This window comes from Triticum aestivum, chromosome 2A (assembly GCF_018294505.1).
Source record: "Triticum aestivum cultivar Chinese Spring chromosome 2A, IWGSC CS RefSeq v2.1, whole genome shotgun sequence".
NCBI classification, from domain to species: Eukaryota; Viridiplantae; Streptophyta; class Magnoliopsida; order Poales; family Poaceae; genus Triticum; species Triticum aestivum.
This window is the reverse complement of record NC_057797.1, coordinates 271,809,329-271,830,027: the sequence shown is the minus strand read 5'-3', so window position 1 is coordinate 271,830,027 and position 20,699 is coordinate 271,809,329.

The window sequence follows — 20,699 nt, the reverse complement described above, 5'->3', positions numbered from 1 at the left end:
AAATGATCAGAAAAATCCAATCTATCCATATGTACTATTTTCATGCATGATCAAACAAGTTAAATTGATGTTTTAAGCAGAACAAGAAAAGGCACTTTAAAAGGCCATATTTGAATTTGAAATTTGAATCCTTGATTCAAATTTGTTCAAACCCTTCTGGTTTTAGTTGCATTAGCCCAACACACTCATATTGCCATGTTTCATGCATGCATCATATTGTTGCACATTGTTTGGTGATGCTTGTGTATCGATGTCCTTTGCGACAGGTTCTGCCCCCGAGGAGTACCGTGATTACCCTAACGAAGAACCGTATCAGTGCGTCGAACCATCAGGCAAGCAACCAACCATTTGATCATATCGATACAATCCCATGTTCTCGCTCCTGCTCTCTTTTACTGCATTAAGACAACGCGTTTCAAACTGCTGTGTGCTACGGTAGTTGAACCCATTTCCTCTGCATGACCTGTCATTGCCACAGTAACTAGATGAAACCCACTAGCATGTGTAGGAGTTGATTGAGCCATATGTATGTGTTGTTCCTACCTTGCTATGCCTGCTATGCTTAGAGTCGTGTCAGGTCTGGTTCATCTGGGTGATGGGCTAGAGTGAAATGTTAATGTCGGTAATGAGAGTGGTGTGGTGAACACGATTTGGTAAAGGTATCGATGAGAGGCCATGTAGGAGTACATGGTGGGTTGTTTCATTGAAGCCGACCTTAAGCACTGAGATCTGTATATGTGATTTAAGATACAGCTACTACCATGCATTGGGCCCTGAAATATGACCCCGCTCGACTTCTTATTCACCCTAGCTCTCTGTCCAGGAGTTGCAAGTAGTTTCTGGTGTTTGTAGCCTACTGGAGGCCGTGGACAGCGCTGACCGTAGGGGTGGGCTGTGATGCGGTAGGTACGTGGCCGGGTGTACCGAATACCCGTTAGGTATCTCGGGAACCTTGTTCACATCGTTCGGGGCCGTATGGGAAACCTCGGCCGGACTCCCTGCGGATGGAACCTGAATAGGCGATAAACCTGGACTAGAGGCTTAAGTGTTTAGGTAGGTCGTGGTCTACACCCACATCGGCTTTCGCTTGAAGTCTGCCGAGCACATGTCGTGTGCAGACGCTAAGTGGTGGAAACATGTATGAAGAAGTACACCCCTGCAGGGTTATCATAATCTATTCGAATAGCCGCGTCCGCGGTAAAGGACTACTTGGTTGCCAATACAGTTCATAGACAAGTAAATGGAAACTACTAAAAGCCTCAAGATAAGTGTGAGTGCCGAGGATGGCTCTTCCGTAGGAAGACGGAGGTGGATCCTCGGTAGTGTATTGAAGTGGTGAATAGTGGACTCGTGTGCGCAAAACATTTCAAGTTGGAGTATCGTAGGATAGCCTAGCCAAGAGTCAAAGCTGGCTTGCTGCAATAACTCCACCAACCCTTCTTGATAATATGCATATATGTAGGATCTGATGTAAGTCTTGCTGAGTACCTTTGTACTCATGTTGCTATAATCTACATTTTTACAGAAGACGCTGCAACCCCTTCTGATGGGTTCTATGTAGACGTTGACATCAACGAGTAGGCTAAAGACCCAGGTGGTGACCCTGAGCTTGTGATGGACCACGTAGTATAGCTAGGCTTTCCAAGCCTCTTTTATTTTACTAGTTGTCTGTACTCAGACAATGTACATTCCGCTGCTGGTTTGTATGACTGTATGACTTGTATGTTGGGTCGTGAGACCCGTACCTTTGTGAATGATATGTATGGCTCCCTGAGCCCTAAATAAAGTACTTGTGTCGTAGAGTCATGTTGTGATGCTTCGTTGTATTTGCACATATCGAGCATATTGTGTGTATGATTGAAGTGCTTGGTATGTGTGGGATCTAACTATCTAGTTGTTTATCTTTAGTAGCCTCTCTTACCGGGAAATGTCTCCTAGTGTTACCGCTGAGCCATGGTAGCTTGCTACTGCTCTGGAACACTTAGGCTGGCCGGCATGTGTCCTTCTTCGTTCCTGTGTCTGTCCCTTCGGGGAAATGTCACGCTTTGAGTACCGGAGTCCTGTTAGCCCGCTACAGCCCGGTTTACCGGAGTCCTGCTAGCCCAGTGCTACAGCCCGGACCCATTCGCTGATGACCAACACGTTCGAAGCTGGGTCATGGATGCCTGTTCTTGTAAGTCTGTGCCACTTTGGGTTTACGACTAGTCATGTCAGCCCGGGCTCCTTATCATATGGATGCTAGCGACACTATCATATACGTGAGCCAAAAGGCGCAAACGGTCCCGGGCAAAGGTAAGGCGACTCCCGTGGGAATACCGTGCGTGAGGCCGCAAAGTGATATGAGGTGTTACCGGCTAGATCGATGTGACATCGAGTCGGGGTCCTGACAGATAGCAATAGCAACGAGAAAGTAAATAAGCAAAGAACAATATATGGAAAGCTCGTAGGCAATGGATCGGTGATGGAGAATTATGCCGGATGCGGTTCATCATGTAACAATCATAACCTAGGGTGACATACAACTAGCTCCAGTTCGTCAATGTAATGTAGGCATGTATTCCGAATATAGTCATACATGCTTATGGAAAAGAACTTGCATGACATCTTTTGTCCTACCCTCCCGTGGCAGCGGGGTCCTTACGGAAACTAAGGGATATTAAGGCCTCCTTTTAATAGAGAATCAGAACAAAGCATTAACACATAGTGAATACATGAACTCCTCAAACTACGGTCATCACCGGTAAGTATCCCAATTATTGTCACTTCGGGGTTAACGGATCATAACACATAATAGGTGACTATAGACTTGCAAGATAGGATCAAGAACACTCATATATTGATGAATACATAATAGGTTCAGATCTGAAATCATGGCACTCGGGCCCTAGTGACAAGCATTAAGCATAGCAAAGTCATAGCAACATCAATCTCAAAACATAGTGGATACTAGGGATCAAACCCTAACAAAACTAACTCGATTACATGATAGATCCCTTCCAACCCATCAACGTCCAGCAAGCCTACGATGGAATTACTCACACACGGCGGTGAGCATCATGATGCTTGAAGCTATGTCGGTATTTCCCCAAAGAGGAAGGGATGATGCAGCACTACGGCAGTAGGTATTTCCCTCAGATATGAAACCAAGGTTATCGAACCAGTAGGAGAAGCAAGCAACACAACGTAAACAACCCCTGCACACAGATAACAAATCCTTGCAACCCACCGTGTTAAAGGGGTTGTCAATCCCTTTCGGGTAACGGTGCCAGAAATTAGTGCGTGACGGGAGGAAGTTGTATTAGATTGAATAAATAGACCGCAAATAAAGTGCGGCATAGTATTTTTGGGTTTTTGGATTAATAGATCTTAAAATAAAATCAAATAAAAGTAGATCACAAAGGCAAATAATATGAGAAAGAGACTCGGGGGCCATAGGTTTCACTAGTGGCTTCCCTCGAGAGAAATAGCAAACGGTGGGTGAACAAATTACTGTTGGGCAATTGATAGAACTTCAAATACTCATGATGATATCCAGGCAATGATCATTACATAGGCATCACGTCCAAGATTAGTAGACAGACTCCTGCCTGCATCTACTACTAATACTCCAGACATCGACCGCTATCCAGCATGCATCTAGTGTATTAAGTTCATGGAAAAACGAAGTAATGCAATAAGAACAATGACATCATGTAGATAAAATCTATCTATGTAGAGATAGACCCCATCGTTTTATCCTTAGTAGCAATGACACATACGTGTTGGTTCCCCTTCTATCGATGGGATCAAGCACCGTAAGATCGAACCCACTACAAAGCACCTATTCCCATTGCAAGATAAATAGGTCAAGTTGGCCAAACAAAACCCAAATATTGGGGAATAAATACAAGGCTATAAGCTATCACGCATAAAAAATATCAAAGAAACTCAAATACTTTCATGGATATAAAAGGAGATAGATCTGATTATAAACTCAAAGTCCATCGGATCCCAACAAACACATCGCAAAAGTGTAACATCACATGGATCTCCAAGAGACCATTGTATTGAGAATCAAGAGAGAGAGATGAAGCCATCTAGCTACTAAATACGGACCCGAATGTCTACAAATAACTACTCAGGCATCATCGGAGAGGCACCAATGCAGGTGGTGAACCCCATCCGAGATGGTGTCTAGATTGGATCTGGTGGTTTTGGACTCTGCGGCAGCTGATCGATATTTCGTCTACTCCCCTAGGATTTTGGGAATATTGTGGTATTTATAGAATAAAGAGGCGGTCCAGGGGGCACCTGAGCTAGTGGGCACAACCGACTAGGGCGTGCTTGTGCCTCTTGGCCGCCCTGGTGGGTTGTGCTCCCCTCGGGGCACCCCCAGGCGCAGCCAGGGCCCGTTGTGTTTAAAAATTCTTCGTAAAGTTTCATGGTATTTGGACTCTGTTTGATATTGATTTTCTGCGATGTAAAAAACAAGGAAAAGCAGCAACTGGCACTTGGCACTATGTCAATAGGTTAGTACCAAAAATGATATAAAATGATTATAAAACATCCAAGATTGATAATATAACATCATGGAACAATCAAAAATTATAGATATGTTGGAGACGTATCAGCTATATATACACCTCCACTCCCCTTCTCCATTTGTGAGAGAGCCATCAAAAGTGCCTAAACTTCCACCATATATTTTCTGAGACAGAACCATCTACTCATGTGTTGAGATCAAGAGATTCCATTCGTACCATTTGAACCTTGATTTCTAGCCTTCCCCAAGTTGCATTACACTCAAATCACTCTTCCACCATAGAGAAATATGAGAGAGAGTGTGTGTGTGTTGGGGAGACTACCATTTGAAGCACAAGAGCAAGGAGTTCATCATCAACACACCATCTATTACCATTTGGAGAGTGGTGTCTCCTAGATTGATTAGGTGTCGGTTGGGAGCCTCCATCGTGATATGGAGTTGAACCAACAACTTTGTAAGGGCAAGGAGGCCACTTACTTCATGAAGATCTACCCGAGTGAGTCAAGTCCTTCATGGGCGATGGACATGGTGGAATAGACGAGGTTGCTTCTTCGTGGACTCTTCGTGGGTGGAGCCCTCCATGGACTCGCACGGCCGTTACCCTTCGAGGGTTGAAGTCTCCATCAACGTGGACGTACGATAGCACCACCTATCGAAACCACGCCAAAAATCTTCGTGTCTCCATTGCGTTTTCCTTCTCCAAACCCTTCCCTTTACCTTCATATGCAATGTTTTACTTTCTGCTACTATACGCTTACAATTGCATGTGTAGGTTGGTTGTTTGACTTGTGCCAATTGCGAAAATTTGCCCACAACTAAAATTGGGAAAATGATAGATTTTTATTTGGTCAAGTAGTCTAATCACCCCCTCTAGACATACTTTCGAGCCTACATAAGGATCTCCTACAACCTTGCTAACTTCGCCTGGTAGCTGTCGTCGATCTGCGTGATTTGCTTTTGCATCCTCTCCATAGATGTGCTTATGAGACGTGCGGTGCTGGCTTTAGAAGATGAGAGGAGAGACAGTGGTCATGAAATGGAGAAGGGGTAGAGGCAAGACGGTTGTTTTCCAATGGAGAGGAGAGGGGTTGGTTTGGCAATGAAGAAGAGCGAGAGGGAAGACTGTGGTTTTGGAATGGAGAAGATGGGGACGAGAGGTGGTCATTTTGCAATGGAGAAGAGGGAGAGGAGCGTGCGATGGAGGTTTATAATTGGAAGAGAGGGGTGGCTGATACGTCTCTAACGTATCTACTTTTCCAAACACTTTTGCCCTTGTTTTGGACTCTAACTTGCATGATTGGAATGGAACTAACCTGGACTAATGTTGTTTTTAGCAGAACTACCATGGTGTTATTTATGTGCAGGATCAAACGTTCTCGGAATGACCTGAATCTTCACGGAGACACTTTTCAGAAAATAAGAAAAATACCTGCCAAAGATGAAGGCCAGGGGGCGCGCCCCCTACCTCGTGGGGCCCCTGTTGCGTCTCCGACTCCAACTCCACCTCCATATATTGAGTTTCAATGATAAAAAATTTAGAGAGAAGAAATCATCACGTTTTACGATACGGAGCCGTCGCCAAGCCCTAAAACCTCTCGGGAGGGCTGATCTGGAGTCCGTTCGGGGCTCTGGAGAAGGGAATCCATCGCCATCGTCATCATTAACCATCCTCCATCACTAATTTCATGATGCTCACCACCGTGCATGAGTAATTCCATCGTAAGCTTGCTGGACGGTGATGGGTTGGATGGGATCTATCATGTAATTGAGTTAGTTTTGTTAGGGTTTGATCCCTAGTATCCACTATGTTCTGAGATTCATGTTGCTATGACTTTGCTATGCTTAATGCTTGTCACTAGGGCCCGAATGCCATGATTTCAGATCTAAACCTATTATGTTTTCATCAATATATGAGTGTTCTTGATCCTATCTTGCAAGTCTATAGTCACCTATTATGTGTTATGATCTGTTAACCCCGAAGTGACAATAATCGGGATACTTACCGGTGATGACCGTAGTTTGAGGAGTTCATGTATTCTCTATTAAAAGGAGGCCTTAATATCCCTTAGTTTCCGTAAGGACCCCGCTGCCACGGGAGGGTAGGGCAAAAGATGTCATGCAAGTTCTTTTCCATAAGCACGTATGACTATATTCGGAATACATGCCTACATTATATCAATGAACTGGAGCTAGTTCTGTGTGATCCTAGGTTATGACTATTACATGATGAACCGCATCCGGCATAATTCTCCATCACCGGTCCATTGCCTCGAACTTTCCATATATTGTTCTTCGCTTATTTACTTTTCCGTTGCTATTGCTATCATCACTACAAAATACCAAAAACATTGCTTTTACTACTATTACCTTTTGTTACCGTTATCACTACTATCATATTACTTTGCTACTAAACACTTTGCTGCAGATATTAAGTTTCCAGGTGTGGTTGAATTGACAACTCGGCTGCTAATACTTGAGAATATTCTTTGGCTCCCCTTGTGTCGAATCAATAAATTTGGGTTGAATACTCTACCCTCGAAAACTGTTGTGATCCCCTATACTTGTGGGTTATCAAGACTATTTTATGGCACCGTTGCCGGGGAGCATAGCTCTATTCTTTGAGTCACTTGGGATATATATCTTCTTATCATTATTAAGAACTTGATAGATCCAAAAACCAAGATCTATCCCTCAACTACGAGGGGAGGTAAGGAACTGCCATATAGCTCTGCACTTGATTCACCTTCTGTTTTGAGTAAGTTTGCGACACCTACACCTACTTCTGCTATTCGTTCTGATATGTCGCATGTTATTGATGATGCCACTTCTGCTATGCATGATACTTATGATGAAACTACCTCTATGCCTGATACTACTGTGCCACTTAGTGCTTTTCTTGATGAACAACTTGCTAGGGCTAGAGAAATTGAAAATATTGAATCTGATGACACTGATGAAAGTGATGATGAAGATCCACTTGCTATTCCTAAGGGTTATGTATTTGATCAAGATGCTTCTTTAGCCATTTTAGCTTGCAGAAATAGAACTGAACTTAAAAGATTATTAGCTAACTGGAGTAAGCAATCTCTAAATGATAGAATGAAACCTGGCCCTGCTTTGGCTACTTCACCTATATTTGTTACTGATAAGGATTATGAATTCTCTGTTGATCTTGATATAATTACTTTGGTTGAATCTGATCCTTTTCATGGTTATGAATCTGAAACTGTTATGGCACATCTTACTAAATTAAATGATATAGCTACCCTGTTTACTAAAGATGAGAGAACTTGCTACTTTTATATCCTTAAAATATTTCCGTTCTCATTTAAGGGTGATGCTAAGATATGGTTTAATTTTCTTGATCCTGGTTGTGTGCGTAGTCCCTAGGATATGATTTAGTACTTCTCTACTAAATATTTCCCTGCTCATAAGAAACAAGCTGCTTTAAGGGATATATATATAATTTTGTGCAAATTGAAGAAGGGAGTCTCCCACAAGCTTGGGGGAGGCTTCTCCAATTACTTAATGCTTTACCTGATCATCCTCTTAAGAAAAATGAAATACTTGATATCTTTTATAATGGACTAACCGATGCCTCTAGAGATTACGTGGATAGTTGTGCTGGTTCTGTTTTCAGGGAAAGAACACCGGATGAAGCTGAAATTCTATTGAATAATATATTGACAAATGAAAATAATTGGACACCTCCGGAGCCAATTCCTGAACCTATTCCTAAAACAACTTCGAAGAAGAGGGGTATTCTATTTCTCAGTCCTGAAGATATGCAAGAGGCAAAGAAGTCTATGAAAGAAAAAGGTATTAAAGCTGAAGATGTTAAGAATTTACCTCCTATTGAAGAAATACATGGTCTTAATTTACCACGTGTTGAAGAAACATATAATCTTTATCCTTTACCGCTTATTGAAGAAACTCATGGTCTTGATAACCCGACACAGGTAGTAAAGGTAAATTCTCTCTATAGATATGATAAAGTTGTAATCCCATTTACTAAATTTGCTAGCCCATGCTTAGATGAGTTTGATAAATTTATGGCTAAGCAAGAAGACTTTAATGCTTATTTTGGTAGACAATTGAAATACAATTCAAATGTGCTTGGACACTTGGGTGATTATATGGCTAATGTTAAAAGTGAACTTAAACTTATTAGTAAACATGCTTCTATGGTTACCACTTAGGTAGAACAAGTACTTAAAGCTCAAAATGATTTGCTCAATGAATTGAATAGTAAATATAATTATAATGATGTTAGAGTGGCTACTAGAACTGGTAGAATGACTCAGGAACCTTTGTATCCTGAAGGCCACCCTAAGAGAATTGAGCAAGATTGTTAGAGAAATAATTTAGATGCACCTAGTTCTTCTAAAAAGAAGAAAAAGAAAAATGATAGGACTTTGCATGCTTCTAGTGATCCTATTGTTGAAACACCTGAGAATCCAAATGCTATTTCTATTTCTGATGCTGAAACACAATCTGGTAATGAACCCGAAACTAATGATAATGTTAATAATAATGTTCATGATGATGCCTAACCTAGTAATGATAATGATATAGAAATTGAACCTGCTGTTGATCTTGATAACCCACAATCAAAGAATCAAAGTTATGATAAGAAAGACTTTGTTGCTAGGAAACATGGTAAAGAAAGAGAACCTTGGGTTTAGAAACCCATTCCCTTTCCTCCCAAACCATCCAAGAAAAAGGATGATGAGGATTTTGAGCGATTTGCTGAAATGATTAGACCTATCTTTTTGCGTATGCGATTAACTGATATGCTCAAAACTAATCCTTATGCTAAGTACATGAAAGATATTGTTACAAATAAAAGAAAGATACAGGAAGCTGAAGTTTCCACCATGCTTGCTAATTATACTTTTAAGGGTGGAATAACAAAGAAACTTGGAGATCCAGGAGAACCCACTATACCATGCTCTATTAAAAGAAACTATGTTAAAACTCCTTTATGTGATCTTGGAGCCAGTGTTAGTGTTATGCCTCTCTCTTTATATCGTAGACTTGAATTGAATAAGTTTTCACCTACTGAAATATGTTTGCAAATGGCTGATAAATCAACTGCTATACCTGTCGGTATTTGTGAGGATGTGCCTGTTGTAGTTGCAAATGTTACTATTTTAACGGACTTTGTTATTCTTGATATTCCCGAGGACGATAATATGTCTATTATTCTTGGAAGACCCTTTTTGAATACTGCAGGGGCTGTTATTGATTGCACTAAAGGCAATGTCACTTTTCATGTTAATGGCAATGAGCATATGGTACACTTTCCGAGGAAACAACCTCAAGTTCATAGTATCAACTCTATTCGAAAAATTCCATCGATTATATTTGGAGGTTTTGAATTTCCTCTTCCTACTGTCAAGAAGAAATATGATATTCTTATTATTGGGGATGTGCATATCCCCGTTGAGGTAATATAGTGTTATTCGAAATTTCTCCGGTTCCATGTTATTCGGAATGAGTTCGTTAACAAGACTTGATCAACCTTGTTAGTGGATTCCTTTTGATGATCATGAGATGGATGAAACTAGAAGGCACAACCTTCTGTACAACACTTTTACTTTCTGTTATTTATATTAAATAAAATAAAAATAAATATTTTTCTGTCTTTTATCTGATTATCCGTGCAATATAAAAATACCTCGAAAATAAAAGTTCTCCAAATGCCCTGAAAATTAAATATGATTTTTTCTAGAATATTTGAGGATTTATGGAACAAAGAACACACCAGGAGGGCTAACCACCTTGCCACGAGGGTGGAGGGCGCACACCCCCCCTAGGGCGTGCCTCCTGCCTCGTGGGCCCACGGTGGCCCTCCTCCACTTATTCCTGCACCCACACACTTCATCTTCCTCCCACAAACACGAATAACCAGCTCAAGCACCAGTTCTAGCTCATCTTGCTACCATTTTCGATCTCCTTGCTCAAAGCACCTCTCACAAAACTGCTTGGGGAGATTGTTCCTTGGTATGTGACTCCTCCATTGGTCCAATTAGTTTTTGTTCTAGTGCTTTATTCATTGCAATTTTTTGCTGCTTAGGTAACCTTGTTCTTGAGCTTGCATGTCAAATTTATATGCTCAGAAGTAGTTTTGATGCATGATATAGGCCCTAGGCACTTGTAGGTGTAGTTGCTATCAATATTATTGAGTTTGGTTTACTTTTATTTTGAAGTTACTAAAAAAATTCAGAATTTTTCAGAGAAAGAAAAATGCTTAGGAAAATGTTCCAAGGTGGTTCTTCAAAGAAGCAAGGACCCAGACTTGCAATGTGGGATGCTGACGAAGAGCCACCAAGAGATGCTCCAGTGTGTCCTTGTGAGTGGCCTTCGGAAAAGTTTATGGATCAAGCGGGAATAAAAGAAGAATTCAACGCATATTTGCGTAATGCTGATCTCGTGAGCTTCGAGGAAGAGAAGTGCAGTCAGTATCATGAGCTCACTAGCTCCTTTGTGAGGAGGTTTGAATTTTCCACTTCATGTAATTCTCCAACTGCCCTGTTTGATCTTTATGATAAATCTTATACCATGGACTTAGAGGATTTTACCACTGCATGCAAACTTCCACAATGGGGTAGTATAAGGGATCCTTGCAAATCTGAATTTAGAGATTTTCTTGCTCATATAACTGTGGGAGAATCTAGGGATATTACACAAGCTACCATAGGGAGCATTCACTTTCCTGCCATACATTATTTTGCTCTCTTCACAAGGTAGATGCATAAATGGTAAAGATGAGGCATGTGACGTGTGTGTCCCTGACCTTAGTATTCTTACGAGTGTTGTGTTAGGAGACAAATCATATAATTTGGGAGCCACTATTGCACGTAGGTTGCATCTTAATAGACGTAATGGAGATTTCTTTGGTGGAATTTATGCAACCCGTGTAGCTAATTTTCTAGGTATAGATGTGTGCGAAGATGATATTGAATTACCTCCTTCCTATCTAGATTTTAATGCTATGATTCACCACCAGTTTGTCGAGAGGAACGAGTCACCTCTCCAGTATCGACTAATCTTTGACAGACGCCGTGGTGTCCGTATTACTCTCCTTACTCCTACTTTCTTTGATTATCAAGCAAGAGGCGGATATACTATTACCAGAGAGGAGGCAGATGAGTACGAGAGGATAGAGGAGGCTGCTCATCGCCACGCCGCAGCTCAGTAGGCAATAGCTGCTGCATCACAGTACGACCCCAACAACTATTATTATGGATATCCGCCAGGCCAGCCGTGGCCATAGACCAACTTAGGCCAAAAGCCTAAGCTCGGGGGAGTACGTATTTCTCACCGACATTACATTTATACTCACACACTCATTGCTAGATGTCGGTGCTCATACTTTTTCATTGTATCATCCATTCTAGTTTAATTTCCTTTTCATGCTTTCTTCTTGTGTGTTTAATAAACCTTAAGAAAAACAAAAAAATATTAGTTGTAGTTTTTAATTAGTTTACTTTCCATGCTTGTAGTAGTAATTAAAAAGAAAACCCAAAAAGATTTCCTGTTCTTCTTTTGCTTGTTGGGAGCTTTCCCATGTAAATAGTTTTATTTCTTTTCTTTTCTTTGGGGGTCGATAGGAGAAGACCATTATTAAATTGTTGAAGTGGCTCTTATATGCATTATTGTTGATCTGACAAAAGAGCCCATATTGCCTTGTCTTCTCCTGTTTATTGAATGCTTGCAGATTCTAGCTTAGTCCAATGCACGTGCACTATTATTATTATTAACATCGTTCGGTCATGCAAGTGAAAGGCAATTATGATGATATATGATGGACTGGCTAAGATGAGAAAAGCTGGTATGAACTCGGCCTCTTTTGTGTTTGTAAATATGATTAGTTCATCGTTCCTGATTCAGCCTATTATGAATAAACATGTTTGCAAGGACAACTAGAGATCATAGTTTCTTGTGCCATGCTTGATTAGCTATGAGTTATATTGGTTTACCTTGCGTGCCAACATGCTATTGAAATGGTTATGATGTGGTATGATAGGGTGGTATCCTCCTCTGAATGATTGAAGTGACCTGACTTGGCACATATTCACGCATGTAATTGAAACAAAATCAACATAGCCTTCACGATATTTATGTTCATGGTGGATTATATCCTACTCATGCTTGCATTCGATGTTGATTAATTTTAATGCATGTTCATGACTGTTGTCGCTCTCTAGCTGGTCGCTTCCCAGTCTTTTGCTAGCCTTCACCTGTACTAAGTGGGAATACTGCTTGCGCATCCAAACTCCTTAAACCCCAAAGTTATTCCACATGAGTCCACTATACCTACCTATATACGGTATCTACCTGCCATTCCAAGTAAATTTGTATGTGCCAAACTCTAAACCTTCAAATAAATATCATGTTTTGTATGCTCTAATAGCTCATGTATCAACTAGGGTTGTCTGTATCTTCCATGTTAGGCGGGATATTCTCAAGAGGAGTGGACTCTGCTCCTCACTCACAAGATAAATGGCTGGTCGCCGGGATGCCCAGTCCCATGCTTTATGCAAACTAAATCAAAATAATTGCAAACAAAAGTCCCCCTGGGACTCTTGTTAGTTGGAGGCACACGTTTTTCGAGCAAGCCATGGATTGATGCTTGTGGTGGAAGGGGGAGCAAAAACTTTACCATTCTGTTTGGGAACCACCTATAATGTGTGTAGCATGGAAGATATCGCCATCTCTTGGTTGTTATGTTGACAATGAAAGTATACCGCTCAAAATATTATTCACCTCTGTTTCAAAACCAAGCTCTGGCACCTCTACAAATCCCTACTTCCCTCTACGAAGGGCCTATCTAATTACTTTTATGCTGAGTCATCATCCTCTTATTAAAAAGCACCAGTTGGAGAGCACTGTTGTCATTTGCATTCATTATTGTTAGTTTACATTGAGTATGACTTGATTGGATCTCTTTTACCATGAATTACAATGTCTAGTCTGTCCTTGGTCTTTAAAGGTGCTCTGCATTTATGTTTTGCGGTCTCAGAAAGGGCTAGCCAGATACTACCTTTTTATATCATATTTTGATTGTTTTGAGAAAGTGTTTTCATCCGAGTTGAGTTCACAAAAATAGAGAAAACTAGGGACGAAGTTTTAGAAAGTGCTGGAGGTGGTTTGCGTAGATGACAAGGGGGACCCACATGTCAGTAATGGCACATGCAAAAAAGTTGCGGATATTTTCACTGCATTAGGCGGAATCGAACCCGGGTGGAGCAGCGGTTTGTGTCGTGGTTTTGTCATTGCAGATGTCCTCGTGAAAGGACCTAGTTGTGAGGTCATCGCTGCTTGATTACTTGAATGGGGTTGATCGGAATCGAGATACAACGGTTTACCCAGGTTCGGCCCCTCATGGTGGAGGTAAAAGCCTACTACTGGAGAGCTTGTAACTTAGCCCTCTCTACCCAGGGGCTCCCCTTTATATATAGGTTGAGTCCCTGGGCTTACAACAGAGTCCGAGTCGTATTACGATCCATGACCTACTATCTTTCCTATCTATCTTGCTTCCCAAGTAGGAAAAACCCTTCAGCATCTTGACGCAAGCAACACTCTAGGTCCTAGGCCATGAGTCGGCCCACTTGGAGGCTCGTAGTTTGGGTCCTAGTCTTTTGGACACACATGGCCTGCTTATTGAGCCTTACCCTCAAGTAGCCATAAAATTACCCGGTCCTAAACGGACGGGTCATATCGTGGGGTTATATCCCCCAACATTAGCCCCCAGATTGATTTGAATTCATTCATGTCAATCTTCAACCAGATGGACATGGCAGGTTATCTTCCAATCATATCTTGCATTGTTTCTGGGTCTTTATACTCTGGCTTATAATGTTTTCATACTTGTTATTTTTCCCATGTCTTTGAACCGTGATGTCACCTTCTAGATTTCTAGGAGCTCTAGCATGATATCATAACCGATCTTTGTGTATATCTATTTTATCCCGAAAATCAAGGTGTCCATTACTCAAAAGGTTACCGCGGCCCATCTGAGAGGATCGGGAAGAGGGGTCTAGAGGGGGGTGATTTGTCACTTAACAAGAAAAAGTAGAAGTTTTAAAATTCTTCAAGTTAAGGTTGAGTTTTAGCACAAGTTAAAGCATTCACAATACATTTCAAGCAAGCATGATGTGACACCCCGAGACCGAGGCACCAGATGTCTCCCGTTTATTCACCGTCGTTTCCATTTCATTCGCTTGCGTGTTGCACTTTACCATGTCCTCATGTGCATTTCATCTGCATGTTTTTCGAAAGTTGCATCCGTCTGGGTCCCCAGTTCTCTCAGTTGTCCATTCTGAGTTCAACCACACTTGCACGCACCCGCGACACCTCCAAAATATTATTTTATAAGTGGGATGAAAATGCTCTCATAATGGGTTGAAAGTTGGTGTGTGTTCTTTTTATGTTGTAGGTAGACCGCCTACCAAATTTCATCGCATTCGGAGTCCGTTTGATGCCCCAATGGATAACTATAGTGGCAATATAGCCGGTCAAACCGTCGGACGTTTTCGATATCTGAAAACCCTATGCCGGGCAGCCATCTTCCCTCTCTTCTCAGCCCAACTCCCTCTACACAACCCACCTAGGCCCATCCTACCCCCCTTGCGACCAGAGCCGTCTGATTGCAATCAGAGGGTCTAAAACCCCCTCCTCTATCCCCCTTTCCGTGTATAATCACCTTCCACTTACAATTTTGGAACACTAACCCCCTCCACCTACCTCTAGCCTCCTCCTCGGGATCCCCTCAGCCGCCGGCCACCTTTTCCTGGATTTCCAGCGCCGGTCAACCCCTACGTCGCCACTTGGCAGCCAACCATTAGCCGCCACCGCCACCAGCAATCGCCCTACAGTGCCGCACCACCCAGCGGCCCGTCGTGCCCATCCGGAGCCCGCCCGGGCCCAAGCCACAGCCGCAGCCCGCAGGCGCCCCTCGCCCGAGCCGGTCCCTCCTTGATCCCGATCTAGATCAAGAGGATGAGGAGCTCCTGCCCCACCTTGCCGGACCTCCTCCTCTTCGTGGCGCCTGCCCGACCCTGCCGCCTCGCCGGAGATGAGTCCCCTGCCGTCCCTTTCTCTCCCTATCCTCTTCTTCTCCTTCTCTCCCTCTGCCTCACGATCTCCCTCTCTCTCACGAACGCTGCAGAAGAACACCAGGCATGGCGCCGCCCCTGCCACCTCTCAACGCTGACCATGTGGGGCCTGAGGCCCTCGTCCGACGCTGGACCCAGAGGCCCCATGCCCTGATGTACCCATTCCTGACCTCCCCGATGCCTGACGGAGTCCCACGCCGCCCCACCATTGTTGTTGACTTCCGCCGGAGCCATTCTCTATGAGGAATTGAGTTTCCCCGACCTGGATCCAGTTTTCGCACTGGTAGTTTTCACCAAGTTCCCCAGATTCAAACATTATATGTGCATATTGTGGTGGTCATCACTTTGTGCATGTGTGTTAGAATGATATGATCTATATATGAAAAGTGTGGTACTCTTCATGCTCTACATGATGGTGCCATTTTCTTACTCATCAGAGTTCATCTTCATGTCATAATCTCTGTTGCCAAAGTGCATCCTGATGTTAAGTGCTGAAACTGATAAAACTTGCCCTTTTGTTATTTTTGTGTGATTTAATGCATATGTCATATGAGCATCTTGTCAACATGAGTTTGGTGCATGTTTATATCCTCTTGCCGCTAGTATTTATTTCAGGCCATGATATGTACTTAGGTGAGTGCAACAAGCTTGTAAACACGCCTAGTCAATGTTCTTGATTTTAGACTTGTTAATTTCACCAAGTTAAAACTGTCTGTTAAAAAACTTGTCCAATTTGCATGATCGTTCCCACTAATACATAACTCTTATGCATATTATTTATTCGAGTGATTTGGTCTATGTTATGTATAATTTTATGTCATGCCCTTGGTTGCCTTGTATTCTTGTTGTAGCTTCACTCAAACTTCCTCTCAAGTTGTTGTCATGCTAAAACTGACAATCTGTTAACAGCAAGTTCCATTTTGCAAATGTCATTGTAATTAATCTATGCATCTTATAAATTGCGACAATGGTTTAATTGGAATTATGTCATGTCTACTACATTACCATGTCTTTTTCATAAATATTAAAATTTCTATACTTGCTGTTATGTGCCGCCAAAGTCAGCATCATAATGTTACAGTTTTGCATTCCCTGATTTTCACTAAGTCTGAGAATATACTATTTCATGTTTGCATCATGTCTTGATGAATTCCATGAAGTTGTTGCTCCTATATATATATTCCATATTCTGTTGAATGAGCTCCATGATATGTACTAGCATGCTATGCCTTTTGAGGCCATGTTAATGCACTGTAGCATACTCTTTTGATGCCTCCAACATGCCATCATATTAACTCTCCTCATGTATATGCCCAGTTTTTCACTAAGTACTTATCTGTAACAGGATTTTCCTTTTTTGCATTGATCATAGTAAATAAACCATGATGCCTTATGAACCTGATTAGTAAAAATGTGTTGAAGTATGTTATATCTACTTTAAGTGCATATAAAGTTTTTGCTCATATGGTTGCCATAGGATGTTGTTTTGATGCTTGTAATATGCCTAGTTGTTGTTTTTGGCAGATTGTTGTTATGACTTGACTTGTGTCTATGTGTTGATCTGTTGCACCATTTTGATCATGTCCTATATGAAACTTGCTTAGAATTGCATGTAGTTTCATATTATCTTGTTACATCCATGATTTGAGTGTTTGTGGTTGATGGTTGCATGCATTTTGCATCAATGCCATGCTAAACTTGTGTTGCTCATATCTTCTAGACCATAGCTCTGAATTAAATGAACTTTATATGTAACTTGACTGGAAAAACATGTAGATCATATTGGTGCAATTTAACTTGTCATTTAACAACTTTAACTTAATGTTTTGTTCAGAACAGTACCAAATTCGAAATCGGCATATGGGGACTTGCTACCTCTTGAGCACTGTGTTGGTCCCTTGAAGAGGAAAGGGTGATGCAGCAAAGTAACGTAAGTATTTCCCTCAGTTTTTGAGAACCAAGGTATGAATCCAGTAGGAGACTACAGGAAAGTCCCTTGTGCCTACACAAACAAATAAGAACCTCGCAACCAACGCGATAAAGGGGTTGTCAATCCCTTCATGGTCACTTACGAGAGTGAGATCTGATAGAGATAATAATAATAAGATAAATATTTTTGGTATTTTTATGATAGTGATAGAAAGTAAAGATTACGAAAAAAATAGATAGGAAACTTATATGATGAAAGATAGACCCGGGGCCATAGGTTTCACTAGTGGCTTCTCTCAAGATAGCATAAGTATTACGGTGGGTGAACAAATTATTGTCGAGCAATTGATAGAAAAGTGCATAATTATGAGAATATCTAGGCATGATCATGTATATAGGCACCACGTCCGTGACAAGTATACCGAAACAATTCTGCATCTACTACTATTACTCCACACATCGACCGCTATCCAACATGCATCTACAGTATTAAGTTCATAAGAACAGAGTAATGCATTAGGCAAGATGACATGATGTAGAGGGATAAACTCAAGCAATATGATATAAACCCCATCTTTTTATCCTCGATGGCAACAATACAATATGTACCTTGTTGCCCCTCCTATCACTGGGAAAGGACACCGCAAGATTGAACCCAAAGCTAAGGACTTCTCCCATTGCAAGAAAGATGAATCTAGTAGGCCAAACCAAACTGATAATTCGAAGAGACTTTCAAAGATAACCAATCACACATAAAAGATTTCAGAGAAGAATCAAATATTGTTCATAGATAGACTTGATCATAAACCCACAATTCATCGGATCTCAACAAACACACCGCAAAAAGAGTTACATCAAATAGATCTCCAAGAAGATCGAGGAGAACATTGTATTGAGACCCAAAGAGAGAGAAGAAGCCATCTAGCTAATAACTATGGACACGAAGGTCTGAGGTAAACTACTCACACATCATCGGAGGGGCCATGAGGTTGATGTAGAGGCCCTCTGTGATCGATTCCCCCTCCGGCAGAGCTCCGGAAAAGGCCCCAAGATGGGATCTCTTGGGTACAGAAGGTTGCGGCGGTGGAAATAGGGTTTCGTGGTGCTCCTGGATGTTTTCAGGGTATATGAATATATATAGGAGGAAGAAGTAGGTCGGTGGAGCCACGAGGGGGGAGGGCGCGCCCGGTGGGGGGGGGGGGGGTAGGCGTGCCCCCCTATGTCATGGCCTCCTCATTGGTTGCTTGACGTCCACTCCAAGTCCACTTGATCATGTTTGTTCCCAAAATAACTCTCCCGAAGGTTTTATTCCGTTTGGATCCCGTTTGATATTCCTTTTCCGTGAAACACTGAAATAGGCAAAAAAACAGCAATTTGCACTGTGCCTTGGGTTAGTAGGTTAGTCCCAAAAATAATATAAAAGTTTATAAATTTGCAATGTGATGTTTGCTTTCTTTCCGGTTGTGCTTATTCTTGATAGTTCTTGGTTTCCTTGCGATTGTGAGGATGACTTCGTTGGTTCGTCTACTTCATGGACTCGATCTTCTTCCGAGCGGAATTTTAGGCAAGATGACCGTTAACCTGGATACCACTCCTATCTTTGCTTTGCTAGTTGTATCAATGCTATAGCGATGTCGTGCTACCTACCACTTGTTTAACAAGCCTCCTAAATTGCCACGACAACCTGTAACCTTTTCCACCATCCTATCAAACCGTTGTTTGGCTATGTTACCGCTTTGCTCAGCCCCTCTTATAGCGTTGCTAGTTGCAGGTTGTTCCATGTTGGGACATGGATATCCTGGGATATCAGAATATCTCCTATTTAATTAATGCATCTATATACATGGTAAATGGTGGAAGGCTCGGCCTTATGCCTGGTGTTTTGTTCCACTATTGACACCCTAGTTTCTGTCATACCGGTGTTATGTTCCTTCATTTTGCGTTCCTAACACGGTCGGGGTTTATGGCCCCCCTTGACAGTTTTCTTTGAATAGAACTCTTCCAGCAAGGCCCAACGTTGGTTTTACCATTTGCCTAACTAAAACTTGCATAGGGATGGACTTGCACCCGAGGATAATGAATCAACAACCCGGGCCAGTGCTCCTCATGAGTGTTGGACCAAAGCAGAGTCGTGTGCGGCTTCCCCCAGGGCAACCCGGGTCTTAGTTGCTATAAGTTGTGCTTATTAGACCGTGGTCTGAGATGAGATACGCGCGACTACTATCAGGGTGTCGGTACGTCGGAAGGTCTTGCTGGACTTGTTTTACCATTATCAAAATGTGTTGTGAACTGGGATTCCGAGCTTGATCGGGTTGTTCCGGGAGGAGGATTTTCCTCCGCTGATCGTGAGTGTTTGTGATGGACTAAGTTGGGACACCCATGGAGGGGTTAAACTTTCGAAAGCTGTGTCCGCGGTTATGTGCCAGATGGGCATTTTTAATATACGATTGTAGAGAACTTGACACCAGATCTGAATTAAAATACACCGACCTCGTCTATAACCATGAACGTATCTTTTTGAGTGAGTTTGAGAAGAGAACACGGTGGGGTTATGTTTGATTCCTAAGTAGTTCAGGATCACTTCTTGATCATTTCTAGTTGCGACCGTTATGCGTAGTTTCTCTTCTTATTGTTGTACTCGTAAGTTAGCCACCATACAATTTTTAAGTGCTGCTGCAACCTCACCACTTCTCCATACCATACCCATTAAGCTTTTCTAGTCTTGATACCCATGGCAATGCGATTGCTAAGTCCTCATGGCTCACAGATTACTACAACAACAGTTGCAGGTGCAGGTTATGTGATGATCTAACGTGAGAGTGATGTTTGCTTGCTTTGGAGTTCTTCTTCTACTTCTTCTTCTTCGGTAAGGGGATAAGTTCCTGGTCAGCAGCCTGGGCTAGCAGGGTGGATGTCCTTCTTGTTTTCTGTTTGTTTTCATCCGTAGTCGGATGCCGCTCTTCTGTGTGATGTTTGCTATGTATTGATGTATTCATGTGGCATTTGTATGCCTTTGTATGTATCCCCATTAAGTAGTATATGGTACAATGTAATGATATCCACCTTGCAAAAGTGTCTTCAATATGAGGCTTTGTCCTTGGTGGGAACTTTGAGTTCTTCTCAGA